Source organism: Myotis nattereri (assembly GCF_964212035.1).
Source record: "Myotis nattereri genome assembly, chromosome: 1".
Lineage (NCBI taxonomy): Eukaryota > Metazoa > Chordata > Mammalia > Chiroptera > Vespertilionidae > Myotis > Myotis nattereri.
Window position 1 is genome coordinate 187,641,627 of NC_138075.1, and position 17,436 is coordinate 187,659,062.

Sequence of the window (17,436 nt, forward strand, 5' to 3'; positions counted from 1 at the left end):
ACAATACCATCAACTAGTGAGCATGTCCTGTTCTTCCTTTGTCTTTTGCCAGATGACTTTACCTTCTTCCTCTCACTTTCCTGACACAAGGACACTAATAGTTTTATGTAGATTCTATACACAATATTATCATTATTTTTTAACCCTAAGTGGTATGCTGACTAACAATATGCTAAATCCTGGGGAACACACAAAATGAGAGCTAAGCTTGATAGATGTAGGGAACATGTAAGAATAAAATTCACAAATTCACCTAGAACATACAAATCAGAGAAACATCATAGAAGATTAGTATGTTATAAGAATAGTATTGATTTTTTTTCTGCTTTCCCAATGTTACTGGAGTCAGAGCATGAAATGATAATAACTGGGATGGCACATCACACTAGGATAGGTCTACAAATTTCCACTGAACACATGCATAATCTTGGTTCACATTCCACCTTTAGTCAATAAGTATATTGGGTACCTTCTTGTGCAAAGGCCTTCAAACAAAACATACCAATTAGTCATTTTTTCTACAGGACAGAATGTAGCAATATGTTAAAAGTAAGCAAATCACTTTTAGAGGAAATAATAATACTAAATATAACTAATTTATTAATCTTATAAAAATTTTAATTAACAGTCCAATTAATAAAGAAGGGAAATATCAATTTACCATATTTAAAAATCACTAATGCTCATAATCTTTAATCACTATCATCAAAGGTTTAGTTTTGTCAACAAAACAAACATTTACTGGGGATATATGATCATTATATTCTGTTTCAGTCTCTATCATCTACAAATTTAAATTCATCAATTACTTATGCCAAGAAGATATTAGTAGTTCTCCTTGACCATAAATGTTATAGTAAATATTTATCAATGCAAAAAACTAATAAAAGACAAATGTTCATATTTGAATCAGCTTTGCATTCATTTAACAAATAGATTAAGATTGAACTTTCTTTACCCTTTATAAACTCAACTAAAGGCCCGGTGCACAAAATTCGTGCATGGGGGAGGGGGGGGGGGTTCCTAAGCCCAGCCTGAACCCTCTCCAATCCGGGTTATTATGTTTTGAGAATAACTTTATTTTTGCTCCATACCTAGTTTATTTTCTGCAGTTATTCTGCTCAGGTTCCATAACAAGATACTGCAGACTCAGGAGCATAAACAACTGAAATTTATTTTTTCACAATTCTGGAGGCTAGATATACAAGATCAAGATGCCAGCAGGGCCTGGCTGTGGTAGCTCAGTGATTGAGCATGGACCTATGAAGTTGGAGGTCACTGTTCAATTTCCGTTAGGGCACATGCCTAGGTTGTGGGCTCGATTCCCAGTAGTGGCATGCAGGAGATGATAAATCAATGATTCTCTCATCTTTGATGTTTCTATCTCTCTCTCCCTCTCCTTTCCTCTCTGAAATCAATAAAGATATATTAAAAAATAAAGATGCCAGCAGAGCTGGTTTCTGGTGAGGTCTCCTTGCTGACTGCAGAGAGCAACCTTAACTCTTTTTCCTCTCATGGCCTTTCCTCTGTATGCCCCTGGTAAGAAAAAGATGCCTTATGTCTCTTGCTCTTCTTACAAGGCTACACGTCTTCTGCTATTAGAGTCCACCTTCATGACCTAATTTGATTGTAAATATCTTGTTAAAGGTCTTATCTCCAACAATAGTCACATTGGGAGTTAAGGCTTCAATATATAAATTTGAGAGTGTTACACAATTCAGTCCATAACAAGTTCTACAAAACAATTATACCTGTTTTGACTTTAATCAACAAATATTTCCTGCATGCGTTTTATGTACAAGGAACAGTTCTGAACATTTTTTTTAATAAATCTTTATTCAGATTATTATAGTTGTTCCTCTTTTTCCCCCCATAGCTCCCCTCCACCCGGTTCCCACCCCACCTCCTGTCCTTACCACCTCCACTGTCCTCTTCCATAGGTGTATGATTTTTGTCCAGTCTCTTCCTGCACCCCCCATAACCCCTTCCCCCCGAGAATTGTCAGTCGACTCCCTTTCTATGCCTCTGATTCTATTCCATTCACCAGTTTATTCTGTTTGTCAGATTTTTTATTCACTTGATTTTTAGATTCACTTGTTGATAGATATGTATTTGTTGTCACTCTGTTGTTTATAATTTTTTATCTTTATTTTTTGTCTTCTTCCCCATCTTAAAGAATACCTTTAATGCTTCATTTAATACTGGTTTGGTGGTGATGAACTCCTTTAGCTTTTTCTTCTCTGTGAAGCTCTTTATCTGACCTTCAGTTCTAAATGAGAGCTTTGCTAGGTAGAGTAATCTTGGTTGTGGCTTCTTGCTATTCACCACTTTGAATATTTCTTGCCACTCCCTCTGGCCTGCAAAGTTTCTGTTGAGAAATCAGCTGACAGTCATATGGGTACTCCCTTGTAGGTAACTAACTTTTTCTCTTGCTGCTTTTAAGATTATTTCTTTGTCTTTTGCCCTTGGCATTTTAATTATGATGTGTCTTGGTGTGGTCCTCTTTGGATTCCTTTTGTTTGGGGTTCTCTGCACTTCCTGGACTTGTAAGTCTATTTGTTTCATCAAGTATGGGAAGTTTTCTGTCATTATTTCTTCAAATAGGTTTTCAATATCTTGCTCTCTCTCTTCTTCTGGCACCCCTATAATTCGGATGTTGGTATGCTTGAAGTTGTCCCAGAGGCTCCTTGCACTATCTTCATATTTTTGCATTCTTTTTTCCTTTTGCTTTTCCAGTTGGGTGTTTTTTGCTTCTTCGTATTTCCAATCTTTGACTTGATTCTTGGCATCCTCTAGTCTGGTTGGATCTCTGTATATTATTCTTTATTTCAGTTAGGGTATGCTTAATTTCTGATTGGTCCTTTTTCATATCCTTGAGGGTCACACTATATTTCTCGAAGGTTTCTAGAAGATTCTTGAGTAACCTTATAACTGTGGTTTTGAACTCTATATCCAGTAGTTTTCTTTCCTCCATTTCTGTCATTTGTGACCTGTTTCTTTGTCTCTGCATTTTGGCTGCTTCCCTGTGTTGATAGAGTGGCTTTGTGTGCTAGGTGTCCTCTAGGGCCCAGTGGCTCAGCTTCCCAGTCATCTGAGGTGGACACTCTTGGTGCACCCCTTTGTGGGCTGTGTGCACAGGCTCGTTGTAGTTAAGCCTTGATTGCTGTTGGTATCACTGGGAGGAATTGACCTCCAGGTCAATTGGCTGTGAGGACCAGTTGTGTCTACAGTGGGAGAATGTCTGTGCTGGAGACACCCGTATGTGGCAGGACATGATTCAGTGGGGCTTTAGCACTCACTGAGTCTGTCCCCTGAGTGTGTCTCTTATGGATGTGGAGAGTTGTAATCTGAATGGTCTCACTCTGACCACTGGGTAGAGTGGCTCTTGTATCTCCAAGGAGATGCAAAGTCAGCCACTGCCTGAGGCCACCCAGCAGGAGCTACAGAGAGATCTGCAGATTCCTCCTCTTTGTCTGGGGTTTGGAGGTGCCCAGATGAGGCGCAGCTGTGAAGTAATGCAGGCTACTAATGTGCCTTAGGCCTTCTTTTGGAAGCTCTGGGGATCTCTGACCCAGCTACGGTTTGACAGGTTTTTAGGTGGAGAAAGGCCAGGCCATTCATATGCAAAAGCCTCTGTGCACAGCTTGGGTGGGGTTGTAAATTGAGTGGGGCAGGGTCTCAGGGAGTCACCAGGGTGGAGCAAACTGCAATGGCTTCCAGTCTGCTCTGCCTTGGAGAGGTCCCAGGATCTGTGTCCCGCGCCCGTGCAGGAACAATGAATGCTGCAAGCACCTCTGCAAGAAAGCCACCCTCATGTTTCAGTCCAATGCCAGACAGTCCAGTTTCTCTCTGGATGAGTCTGGGTCCCCAAATTCTCACCCAGAACTGAAGTTCAGAGCATTCAGGAGCTTGTATCTCCCTCCCAGTTGAAAAAGACAACAGTGTACCCAGCTGTCAGCCCCTTTCATGCACACCTCCGTACCTCCACACTTCCACACCTCTGCACCTCCTACTGGACTCAATGCATTTTCCTCTTTCCTTCTGGTTGTAGAATTTCCACTCTGCCAGCCTTCCCGTGGTTCTGGATGATACTCGTTTTTTATTTTAATTGTATTTTTAACGTGGTTGTGTGTGGCCGCAAGTTCATGTGTTTAGCTATGCCGCCATCTTGGTTGTCTCTTGAGTTGTAACCTTTTTGCTGGTGGAAGTTTGTGCCTTCTGTTTCTCTGAGCATTTCTTTAGACAATAAAGATAACCAATGGAATGATTTTTTTCCCCCAGTAAGTGAAGATGTCGTAATGTTTTAAAAGTAAAGAGATTATTTTAAGAGAAATAAAGAATTATAGAAAAATTGTTTTATTAATTTTAATGAGATTTTTAAAGACCAGTACAATTGATAATCTGAAAGTTAAACATCAATTCATTATATTTAAAAATCACTGGTATTTATAATTTGGTAATAATACTATATAATCAAAGAAATCATTTCCTACAAAAAAAAAACTCATATGCTCTGAATGTAAGGTCATTGTAATTTTTTCCAGTCTCTATGTTCTACAAGTATAAATTCATTACATGTGGTTTCATTCATATGTGGAATATAAGACAAAAAGTAACAAATGAACAAATATAACAAAACATAGAAAAAGAAAAACTCATAGCCCAGATGGCATGCTTTAGTGGTTGCACGTTGACCTATGGGCCAGGAGGTCACAGTTTGATTCTGGGTCAGGGCACATGCCCAGGGTTGTGGGCTCGATCCCTGGTGTTGGACGTGCAGGAAGCAGCGATCAGTGATTCTCTCTCATTATTGATGTTTCTATCTCTCTATCCTTTTTGCTTCCTCTCTAAAATCAATAAAAATATATATTTTTTAAAAAATCATAGAAACAGACAATAGAATGGGAATTACCAGAGGGAAAATAGGTGAGGGAAGGGAAAAATGGTAAAGGGGATCAAATATATGGTAACAGATAGGAACTAGACTTTTGGTAGTGAGCATGTAATAGAGTATACAGATATCAAATTATAATGTAGTTGTCCACCTGAACTTTATGTTATTAACCAATGTTATCTAAATTTAATAAATCAACAAACACTAAATAAATCTTTGACAAATCCTAATATGGAAATCAGGATTTGGAAGTAAAGCCACACCATATTTTCCTGACTATTCTTCTGCATTTGAGAAACAGCTTCTGGATTTTTACTGAGCTCTGGTAGAGATTAAATGGATGAGATGCAGATTAGTAGGGCACCACTGAATACTCTGATGTCCAATAATAAAAGTCAGTATAGAGCTATAACAAACCAATAAAAACAGCTCACATTGATTCTGAGTGAATAAAGATTTAGATCATACCACCAACTAAAGAAGCCTGAGCAGAGGAGGAGCTGCCAAGGATAAAGGCACCTTCTGTGTCTGGGTTACCTGTTTCTTGGGTCATACCACCATGGTAGGGGGAGATGTGGCAGGTCGAAGGGTAATCAGGTTTGTGAGCCTGCCATCCTGCTACCTGGTTTCCATTAGCTTCTGGCACCACTGTACTGTGAGCAGGGTGTCAGAGAGACGTCTCCTGGGACCAGGCTACCCAGTAATGCAAAGTAAGGGGAGCACCACTGCAATCTGGGGAGGGAGCTGAATTCATAGGCTCCAAAGCTGTTGCTGCGCCTCTTATCCTCCACCCGTGATGGTGTCAAGGCTACTCCCTGACACTTTCATCCCCTACTGCATTTTCTAGGTCTGCCAGCTCATCTGAGGAAAGCCATGGAACCAGGATTGTGTGTACCATCCCTGTCCTTCCCCTGTCTTGCCTACCTATGCATTCCAATACACCCACCTTCAGATACACTGATGTATGGATCCCACAGGTGCCCTGATGAGCAGAGAAACCTTTGTTAGGTTATATACGACCAACTTATTGTGGATTTAAGAGGAGGTATAAGGGGATCATCTAACTTCGCCATGATGCTGACATCACTCTAGTATTTCTGTATGCCACAGACAGCACATAAAGTAATATGTTCTAAGTCATAATGAATTTAATGCATCCAGGACATTCAGTAGATAACATTAATGTCCTAGATGAATTTAAAAAAACATTAACTTACAGATTACTTCTCGAATAGGTTATGCTCACATACCCATAGGTGGCATAGTTTCCATATTATTTAACATGGGCCTAATAAGCTTTGAGCCCTCTTTTAACATGATAAACAGTTAATGGTGCATTTTCTTGTTAACCACACTAAAGGGACTATTCCAACTCAGAATAACTCAGTTTCCCTGTGAATAACAATGTTCCTTCCAAATTATCCAAATATGGAAATTTTAATGAAAAGCATACTTATAAAAAGTGTGTCTAATGAAGGGAACAAAGAGAAATGATGAGGCATCCAGAGAAACTAACAACAGTGATTTAGAAGGTTTTTGATTATTATTAACTGAGTTAGTGAATGAATAATGAATACTTTATTTACTAGGCAGCAGAGGCTGCCAAAACAGAAAGAGAAAAAGAATACTGAGTACAACAAATAGAAGGTAAGTGAAAAACCTGAAGTGTATAAGTCAAGAACCATAAGAATAGTCTTAGTACAAGAAGTAGAATAGCAATAAATTCTAGGCCATGTAAACAAAAACTACTGATACATTTTTATTAGATTTTGTTGCTGAACCTGGTATAACTTATTTCAGGGAAATGGTGGGGCAGAAACTACATTACAATATGGGAGATAAGAAAATAAGACAAGACAATAGGGGGGTGAGGGCCTGTGTTGGGAGGGGGAGCCAGCTGGGAGAGGTCAATGGGGGAAAAGTAAGACATATGTAATATATAAAACTTTCAACAATAGAGAATTCAAAAAATTAAAATAAATATGACAAAATGTGTAAACAATTCTCATAAAATAGCATTCAGGTTAGGAAGTAAACTGATGGTGAATGGGAAAGCGAGGTAACGTGGAGACTGAGGAATGTAGGCATCAAGGTCCATACATGTATTTTATTTTATTTTATTTCATAACACTGTTAAGTATGAAATGCTTAGCATAATTTTAGGCACTCGAAGTATATGAATTCAAATAATTCTTAATAATCATTATTAATATACATGTTTTACAGATAAGAAAACTGAGGTGCAAATAGGTTAAATAATTTTGCCAATGTGATATTACTGCCTAGTTGTTGGGGGAGGATTTTATCATAAGCATACAGAGCCAAGAGTAAATATTGTTACAATTAAATTACATATTGCTCATTTATGAATGTACGCCTTTTGCTGCAAAAGAGCCCACATAGAGGAGAGGTTAAAGATATAGAAAGAAGTAGTACAATAAATAAACTAAGGACCTGAGTTTGACTGGTCTTAACAGGAGTAAAGAATAGGATGCTTCATTCATGTAAATGGAGAAAAGAAATAAAGATAATTAAATGTGTAGGAAAGTTTATAATATTTAGGGCGGAAGTAAATAGTTTTATTCATTGCAAAAATAGGACAGGATATAAAATGTTATTTTTTTTCAATATTCCTTCAAGTTTTATGTGGATTAAAATGTTTTCAGCCTGGCTTGCATGGCTCAGTAGTTGAGCGTTGACCTATGAACCAGGAGGTTACAGTTTGATTCCCGGTCGGGGCACATGCCCGGATTGTGGGCTTGATCCCCAATATGAGGTGTGCAGGAGGTAGTTGATCAATGATTCTCTCTCATCATTGATATTTCTGCCTCTCCCTCTCCATTTCTCTCTGAAATCAATAAAAATATACTATTTTAAAAGGTTTCAAAGTCAAGCTACCCACCACCTATATTTTACCTAGGCTGAAATCACTTTGTTCATCCAATCGGCAGCACTTTAAAACCTGCCAGAGTTGGTGAACTGTGTCCCTCCTGTTTCACTAGAACTGAGGGGACTATTTTTGTTTTATAGCTCTAAGAATGAGTATTAAGTGGCATATTAAAGTACCAAAAAAGCAATCATTCTCCCATAATCCTGTATTTTTCCCATTGCTTCCCTAAAATGTCAGTTCAATCTCATGACTACTCAGGATAATCCTGAAAATTTTGTCAAAAACAAATTCATTTTTAAAACTAATAACACCTTTTCCATCTTTCTAACTGCAGTCCATACTGAGAGCTTGCTTGTTGTCCTTACCTGTGTCTTACTACTTAGCCACTGGAAAAGCAAATAAAGTACTGACATAGGCCATAGAATAACAAATACCACTACACTAAAGACTATAAAGTGGAAATCTTTGTGCCTTGCTTTGGAGTTGCTCATTTGGAGAATAAGTGCCACATGTTACATAAAAAACAGAGATCTGAACCCTAATTTCTTCTCCCTTTCTGACTGGTGAGGTGAAGTTGTGTGACCTTGCAACTGTGGCAGTTGAGCAATTTGATTACAAAATATCCAATGTCTAATTTTCTCAATATATTTTCTATTACATTTAATGATTTATTTTCAAGCACAAAAGTCACATCAACTCTTGTATCTCCTGGATGCAATAAAACAGAGAGACTCTAAAGGAAAATAAAATGGAATATTTGGAATCCAACCCTTCAGATAGTCACAATATATAGTAGCTCTAATCCTTTCATTCTGTCATAAAGAAATAGGTATTCCTCTTACTATCAAATAAGAATGATTATCAAAAATATTTTCTTATTTTTATATTAAGAAGAATCAGTTGATCGATTTTCTTTCAATGAGTACTATATTCTTTTGAAAACAATCTTTATATAGAATCCAGCACTTTGAAAATAGTATGAAAAATATTTTCAGAAAAGAAGGTGTAATCTTCCATGCTATACTTAATTGTGGGAGGAACATTGCTCCTCACAATAACAATTTGAAATGTTCATTAAAGTTACCAATAATTCTATCTTGGAAATAGGTGAAGAACAGAGCTTTCTATAAATTATAAAGCTAGAATAAACATAGCATGGAAGACAGAAATCTAGAAGTCCCACCTGTCTTTATCTAACTCTTCTCACCCTCCTGATGCAGGAGCACATAAGTAAAATATTATATTCATAATATTATTTACTTTTCTAATCAAGTGATATGCTGATTCCTGTGGAGTGTACAAGATATGGGCTAAATTCAATGGATGTAAGGAACTCAGAAGAGAAAAATTCACAACTTGCAATAGATGACACAAATCCAGAAAATATAGTATCCTAGGAGCTTAGTTGTCAGGATAAACAATGATTTCCTTTTATCAATAAAAATGAGCCCTTCTACATGCCCAATGTTACTGGGATTAGAGAATAAACTGATGTAACAATGATAGGGCAAGACTCTAGGAAAGGTTTACTATATTTTCATATAGCTCTTCTAGATAATTCTGGACTATATGCTGCTTTTAGATGACCAGTATTTTGTGTATTACCTCTACATGTTACTGTCTTAAAAAATTAAGAAAATCAGCATTTTCCCAGATTTAAAAAAAAGTCAACAATATGTTAAAGGTAAACAGATTATTTTAGAAGTAATTATAAAAAATATAGAAAAAATAATAATTTTGTGAAACATTTAGTTAACAGTAACTGATTTCCTCTAGTGTAATCTTCAGTTAAAAAATTAACTGTTTTATGGGGGGAGGGGTTATTACTGGTTATTTTTTTGTTGTTTATATTTTTAAATCTTTATTGTTGAGAGTTTTAGAGATGTCCCCTTTTTTCCCCCTTGCCTCCTCCATCTGGTCACTCTCCACCCGAGGCCTTCACCACCCTATTGTCTGTGTCCATAGCTAATGCATATATGCATATAAGATCTTTGGTTAATCTCTACCTACCTCCCTCTGTTCCCTCTGAGATTCATCAGCCTGTTCCATGTTTCCATTCCTCTGGTTCTATTTTATTCATCAGTTTATTTTGTTCATTAGATTCCTTGTTCATTTATTTTACTTTCTAGATTCAATTATTGATAGATATGTATTTATTGCCATACTACTGTTCATATACTAGTATTTACTTCTTCTTCTTCTTCTTCTTCTTCTTCTTCTTCTTCTTCTTCTTCTTCTTCTTCTTCTCTTCCTCCTCCTCCTCCTCCTCCTCCTCCTCCTCCTCCTCCTCCTCCTCTTCCTCCTCCTCTTCCTTCTCTGTTCTCTTCCTCTTCCTCTTCTTCTCTTTAAAGAATACCCTTCAACATTTCACGTAATACTGGTTTGATGGTAATAAACTCTTTTAGGTTTTTCTTGTCTGTGAAGCTCTTTATCTGACCTTCCATTCTAAATGAGATCTTTGCTGGGTAGAGTAATCTTGGTTGTAGGTCCTTGCTATTCATCACTCTGAGTATTTCTTGCCACTCCCTTCTGGCCTGCAAAGTTACTGTTGAGAAATCAGCTGACAGTCATATATGGGAGCTACCTTGTAGATAATTAAATGCATTTCTTTTGCTGCTTTTAAGATTGTCTCTTTGTCTTTAACTCTTGGCATTTTAGTTATGATGTGTCTTGATATGGGCCTCTTTGGGTACCTCTTGTTTTGGACTCTCTGTTCTTCCTGGACTTGTAAGTCTATTTTGTGACCAGGTAGGGGAAGTTTTCAGTCATTATTTCTTCAAATAGGTTTTCAGTATCTTTCTCATTCTCTCCTCCTTCTGGCACCCCAATAATGTGAATGTTGGTATTCTTGAAGTTGTCCCAGAAGCTCCTTACACTATATTTACATTTTTGAATACTTTTTTCTTTTTGCTCTTCTGGTTGGGTGTTTTTTCTTCCTCATTGATTCTCAGAATCTTCTACTCTACTCTTTAATCCCTATAAATTATTCTCTATTTCAATTAGTATATGCTTAATTTCTGACTGGTCCTTTTTCATTTCCTTGAAAGTCTCACTAAGGCCCTTGAAGCTCGCATTTAGTCCCTTGAAGCTTTCATTAAGATCCTTGAGCAACCTTATAATCATTGTTTTGAACTCTGTATCCAGTAGTTTGCTTGTTTCCATTTCATATAATTCTTTTTCTGGAGATTTCTTTTGTTTTTTTATTTGTGACATGTTTCTTTGTCTCCACATTTTGGCTTCTTCTCTTGTTTGTTTCTATGTATTAGGTAGAGCTGCTATGTCTCTTGGATTGGTAGAGTGGCCTTGCGTAGTAGGTGTCCTGTAGGGCCCAGTGGCTCAGCCTCCCCAGTCACCTGAGATAACCACTCTAAGTGTGTCCCTGTTTGGGTCATGTGCAAAGTCTTGTTGTAGTTGAGCCTTGATTGCTGTTGGCATCACTGGGAGGAGTTGACCTCCAGGTTAGCTACAACTACAGTGGAAGAGCTGCTATGCAGTAGATAGCCCTTTAGAGCAGGACTTGGTTCAGTGGAGCTTTGGTGTTCACTGTGTATGACCCTTGAGTGTGTTGCTTGTGGTTGTATAGAGTCTGGTGTGGTCTAAAGCTTTCCACCAGGTGCACTAGACTAGCTCTGGGGCCTTCTGGGAGTTACAAAGTCAGCTACTTCATGGGGTCACCAGGCAGGAGCTACAGGGTGATTTGTTGATGGCTGCTAATTATATTGGGCTTGGAAGTGCCCAGATAAGGCCAAGCTGTGAAATAAGGCAGACTGATGCTAGTGCCAGGTCTTAGGCCTCTTATTGATAGGTATGTGGCATACTAATGATAGCTGCTTGTTTGAGAGATTTTAGAAAAGTCTGAAGCCTGAGACAGGACAGGCCATTCATATGGAAGAGTCACAGCAAACAGCTTGGTGGGGCTGCAACTTGTATTGGGCAGGGTTGCATGGAATTACCAGGGCAGAGCGAATAATTTTAGCTACACTGATGGAAACTCAGATATGGCTGCTAGTCAGTCAGCTTGGGACGGGAGGGAGGGGCTGTCCCAGCACAGAAATAATGACCCCGCCAAGTACCTCCTTCTGAGAAAAATCCACTACCAAATTCCTACCCTGATGCCAGACAACATAGTCCCTGATTCACCCAATGCCACCGCCCATGACTGGAGCTCAAAGTGAGAAGGACCGTGTAAGTTCATGTTCTGGCCCTTTAAGAGGAACTGCTTGGGACTCAGCCACAATCCTTCCTACTTTTTACAGTCCAAAGTTATGGGACTTCTCTTCACAGCTCTGGAATCCTGAGTTAGGTCTAGTGTGGGGCTGGGACCCCTTGAATCTCATGGGAGGCCTCTGCAATGGAGATATTCCTCCAGATTACAAAAACGCCACACATGGGTATCAGAACAGTCTGTTCTGTGCCTCTTCCCCTCCTACAAGTTTCAATGTACTTTCTTATTTACTTTTCTAGTTGTAGGATTTCCATTCAGCCAGATTTCAGACATCTCTGAATGATGGTTGTTCTGTATTTTAGTTGTAATTTTGATGTGGTTGTGTGAGGCAGTGAGTACTGGTGCTTATCTCTGCTGCCATCTTGGTTCTCCTATATTTTATGGTTTTTATGTCCTTTTTTATGTTTCCTATCTTTTTATTGAAATTCTCACTGAGTTCCTCTATTCTCCTCCTAACTTCCTTGAGCAACTTTATTACCATTGCTTTGAACTCTGTACCTGGTAAATTGCTTTCCTCCATTTTATCTAGGTTTTATCCTGGAGATTTCTCCACTTCTTTATCTGGGGCATGTTTCCTTGTCTTCCTATTTGGCTGTCTAAAACTCAGGGTTTAAAACAGCAACCACATAATTTGCTCATTATCCTTCAGATCAGCAATTTGGGCTGAGCTCAGTAAATGTTGCTACTTTGGGATTTTCCTGGGCTCATTTATTAGGATACAGTTAGCTGTCAGCTTGGCTGGGGCATAATGCCAAGAAAGCCTCACACAGGTATGAAGTTTGGCAGATTAGCAGGGCACTTTGATTCTTACTTCATGTGAGCTCTCTAACAGGCAAGTCTGGGCTTCATCACATGATAACAGAATTCCAGAAGAGCTTCTTTGAAAATTCTAGGCCTAGTTACACAGTATAACTTCTGCCATATTATATTGATAAAACAGGTCATGAGGCAAGCCCAAATTCAAAGGATGGAGAAATAGACCCATACCTCTCAATATGAGTTGCAAAGAATATATAGCACTTGTAATATACAACAGAAAAAAAACTTCATTTAATCCAGTGGTTCTCAACCTTCTGGCCCTTTAAATACAGTTCCTCATGTTGTGACAAAAAATAAAATTATTTTCTTTGCTACTTCATAACTGTAATGTTGCTACTGTTATGAATCGTAATGTAAATATCTGATATGCAGGATGGTCTTAGGTGAACCCTGTGAAAGGGTCGTTTGACCACCAAAGGGGTCATGACCCACAGGTTGAGAACCACTGATTTAATCTATACTAATAATAACCTAGGGCTCTCATGACCTAAACAACCATATGGATGACCGGTCACCAGGAAGTGCATGGAGCACCTTCAGTACTTCCCGCGCAGCCCACAAGGCTGGTGGTAGGTGGGCAGGAGGGGCGGTGGGGGATGGGGTGGGCAGGGTGAGTTGGAGGCCTAACAACCTTGCCACTGACACAGCAGCTGCAAATCAGGCCCAGAGAGAGGCCCAGAGAGAGAGACAGGTCCTGATCAGCAGCCGCTGTGGCTGCTGGCTAGGCCCAGAGAAAGAGAGAGGTGGGGCCTGATCAGCAGCTGCCTCAGCTGCTGGTGAGGCCTGAAGAAAGAGAGAAGCAGGGCCTGCTCTGCAGATAGGCCTGGAGAGAGAGACAGCTGTAAGCAAGGCTATTCTGAATTTCCCAGAAGAGCCAATGGCTGCCTAGGAGGGGGAGCTTTTGATGCTGACTGGCATAGAAACCAACCAATCAGAACCAAATCTATGTGAACTGTGAAGGCAGAACCTAAGGTGGGGGCTGAGGAGGGGTTTTAAAGGCAACAGCCATTTGGTGTAAAGTGTAAGAAAGCAGTTCAATCTTTTAATAACCGGTTTGGCAGTATAGTGCATATGGCTGGCTATCAGTCCAGATATAGGGATTATGTATTTTTGTCTGCAAAGAGCATCTCCTCCTGCTGAAAAAGGCTTTGCCTCCCTCCCCCACCCCTGATTTAAGCAATCCTATCCTATATAATCTATCTATACTAATCTATACTAATAAAAGGATAATACACTAATTAGACCAGGTCAACCGGCCATCTTCTGGATGTCCGACTTTCTTCTGGACAAAGACATGGTGGTAGGGGCCGAGGAAGAGGCAGTTAGGGGCAATCAGGCCAGCAGGGTATGGAAGTTGGGGGCAAGATCAGGCCGGCAAGGGAGGGCCATTGGGGGCAATCAGGCTGGCAGGGGAGGGTCGTTGGGGGTGACCAGGCCAGCAGGGGAGCAGTTAGGGGTGATCAGGCAGGCAGGCAGAGAGATTAGGGGTGATCAGGCAGGCAGGCAGGTGAGCGGTTAGGAGCCAGCAGTCCCAGATTGCTAGAGGGATGTGCGACTGCCGGTTTAGGCACGATCCCACAGGGGTCCCCGATTAGAGAGGGTGCAGGCTGGGCTGAGGGAATCCCTCAGTGTATGAATTTCATGCACCGGGCCTCTAGTATATTTATAAAATCAAGTGAAGGGCAGTCATGAGGAAATATAATTTTCAAACCCGATTCTAGTAAAAAAAAATATCTACTTTATATATAAGAAAGTATTATGCTTTGTTAAATTTTTATGTTTACTTGCCTTTAAAATTAAACAATTCTATGAGATCACAGCTAAAGTTTCATTTGACTTTCTGAATCAAAGTCTCTGAACTGTCTCTTCTAGTTTCAATTATTCTACTATTCTAATATCTCTATTATGTAATATCTCTGTTAAGAAGGAAAATTGCTTATCTGTGAATGAGTTTTCTCTGGGAATTATTACTCCTTCCTTCTCAATGGATTAAAAATCATTCATTAAGTAAATATAAAATTTTGGGTGTTAACACGTTAAGCACCATATCAGTCACCAGTGACTAACACTATACTTTCTGTTTGAACCTCGTCAGTCTCTGGCCACCAGCATATCGGTGAAATCAGATATCATGGGCTAAATGGAAAGGAAGACAAAACAGGCTTGAGTCTTAACATGTTAACATTAGAATTATCAATGTCTGTTTTCTGAAACATGAAGCTAAATGTGAAAGTCTAGGATGCTTTTCATATCTGGATGATTTCAAATCTTGATTTTGTAGCCACCTCCTGTTTGCAGGAGGCAAAAGGAAATTAGTGAATACTTAGTGAAAATTTACTCTCAAAGAAGCTTCTAAGTCCTTTATATGTGTTAACTCACAGAAAACACACAGAAATCCTTTTTATAGTCATTATTATTCTTTCTTCTTTAGAACTATGGAAATTGAAGTACAGGAAGTTCAGGTACTCTACCCAAGTGTTCATGGGGAGGAAGTAATGAAGGGATTAAAACAAAGTAGTCTGGCACCTTGACCTAATTACTTTGCATATTGCATTAATTAAAAAAGAAGAGAAAGACACTGACTTCAAAACTCCATATATTACTTGAAGAGACACTGTGCTAAGTACCAAGTGTACAACAATATAGAAGACCAAGAAAGTTAGTTTTACTTAATCTGAGTGGTCTTTTCAACAGACACTTTCCATATTCAGAATATATTGCTCAACTAGCCAAACTTATTTTAGCCAAGAGAGATGTTTCCTTATCACCATCTCTCTCATATACATACAATATTTTTGTTATGTCACTATTGTAAAAAAAATTTTAAACCTAAGAAAACCATCCCTTTCAAGTGGAACCTAATCATATTTAGTAGGAATGTCATAATTACTTTTAATAACTAATAGGGCTTATAAGGTTAATTTAAGATTATAGGGGAGGACAGGAAAATGGCAGCTGAATCAGCAGCAGTGTCATGCACCTCCTCCTAGGGCCAGGCTAGAAAAGCAACTAAATCGGAGAACATCCACCCTGAATGAACAAATTAGAAACAGCTGAGGAGACAATTTTCAATAAGAAAAGTAAGAGGACACCTTGAGAACACCACTTTCCAGCCATAATCAGCATAGAACCACCACAATGACCTGTAAGTTAATGCTTCAGTACCTCCCAGCAGGCTCCCAGACATCTGCAGAGAGCGTGCACACCGCCAGTGTGAGCTTCCACACCAGGATTCCTCACCAGCCTGCTGGGACCCAGTGTTCTAGGATCTGGCTCGAAGATCCTGCAGAGTGCAAGCCAGAGGAAACCCAGTGCCCCACCCCCACCCCAGAACCCAGAACCATGCTGCTAGCCTGACTCGAAGCTACCCAGCACCCGCTCCACCCCAGCACGGGGACCTGGTGCCAGGGCAACCAGGAGCAAACCATAGCAAGCCACAGGGCAGCTTTGACTGTGTGACCCAGAGCAACCCAAGCCCACTTCACCCCAGCCACCAGGACAGTCCTGCTGGGGCCATCCAGAGCAACCGAACACACACCTCACTCCAGGAGACAGGAGAGTGCAGACTGAGTGACCCAGGGCAACGTGCCCCCACTCCATCCCGAGCAGGGGTGAACTGGAGTAACACAGAAACATCTCACTCCAGGCTACAAGAAAGAAGGGACTATGTGACTCAGAGCAACCTGCACCTGCTTCTCCCCAGCCCCTGGGACAGTCCTGCAGAGGCTATGCAACACACCACTCACTCTGGGCCATATGAAAGCACTGCCAGGGTGACCCTGAGCAAGCCAGGGGCCACAGGACTGCTCTGAAAATGCGCTGCCAGAAGGACCTAGGGTGCCACCCTTCCATAGGTGCTGAGCTGCACAGTGAACTGCATGCCAGAGGGCTCTGGGTCCTCACAGGGAGTCGCACATCAGAGGAACTGTGCATGTGCACTCACCACCCTGAAGCAGACAACTGATAGTCCAGATCAGTGGGAGAATGGGATACAACTCAAAGCAGAGACAATAAAGGCAAAACAGACCTAGCCTCTGGGTCTGTTTCCAAAGTATTGCCCTGATAGGGTCTTCAACCTCTCAAATCCCAAGCAGGATGCCCAGGGCCAGAAAGAGACAGAAAAAATGGGGAGACAAAGCAACAAACGCCCCCCCCCCCCCCAGTACAGAAAAGGAGGTATCAGCAGAAAATGAGATAAATGAGATGGAGGCATGCAATATATCAGAAAAAGAATTTGGAGTAAGGGTCATACAGTTCATAAACTGGATGGATGAGAAAATCAACAACTTATGTAAGAATCAAGAGGAAATAAAAAATTATACAGCTACAGTAAAAAACATGATGGAAGGTTTCAATAATAGTCTAGAAGAAGTGGAGGATCGAATTAGTGAGTTAAAAGATAAGGCACAGAAACACACCCAATCTGAACAGCTATTGGAGAAAAAAATAAGAAAGCAGGAGGAGATCCTAAGGGAGATTTGGGACAACATGAAATGAAGTAACATACATATAATAGGGGTGTCAGAAGGACAAGAAGAAGAGCAAGGATTAGAAAACCTATTTGAAGAAATAATGACAAAAAACTTCCCTAATTTGGGGAAGAAAAAA

At 39.9% G+C, this 17,436-nt stretch overlaps 1 protein-coding gene across 1 annotated transcript in view; it reads left to right on the forward strand.

Moving 5' to 3' along the window:
- Positions 1-6,503: 6,503 nt before the first annotated feature.
- Positions 6,504-17,436, forward strand: part of LOC308513422 (UDP-glucuronosyltransferase 2B31-like) — a gene marked incomplete at its 5' end in the record, with an annotated part of 90,620 nt that continues 79,687 nt past the window's right edge. The window contains one exon of the mRNA XM_081083477.1: positions 6,504-6,541. The remainder of the gene's footprint in view (positions 6,542-17,436) is intronic.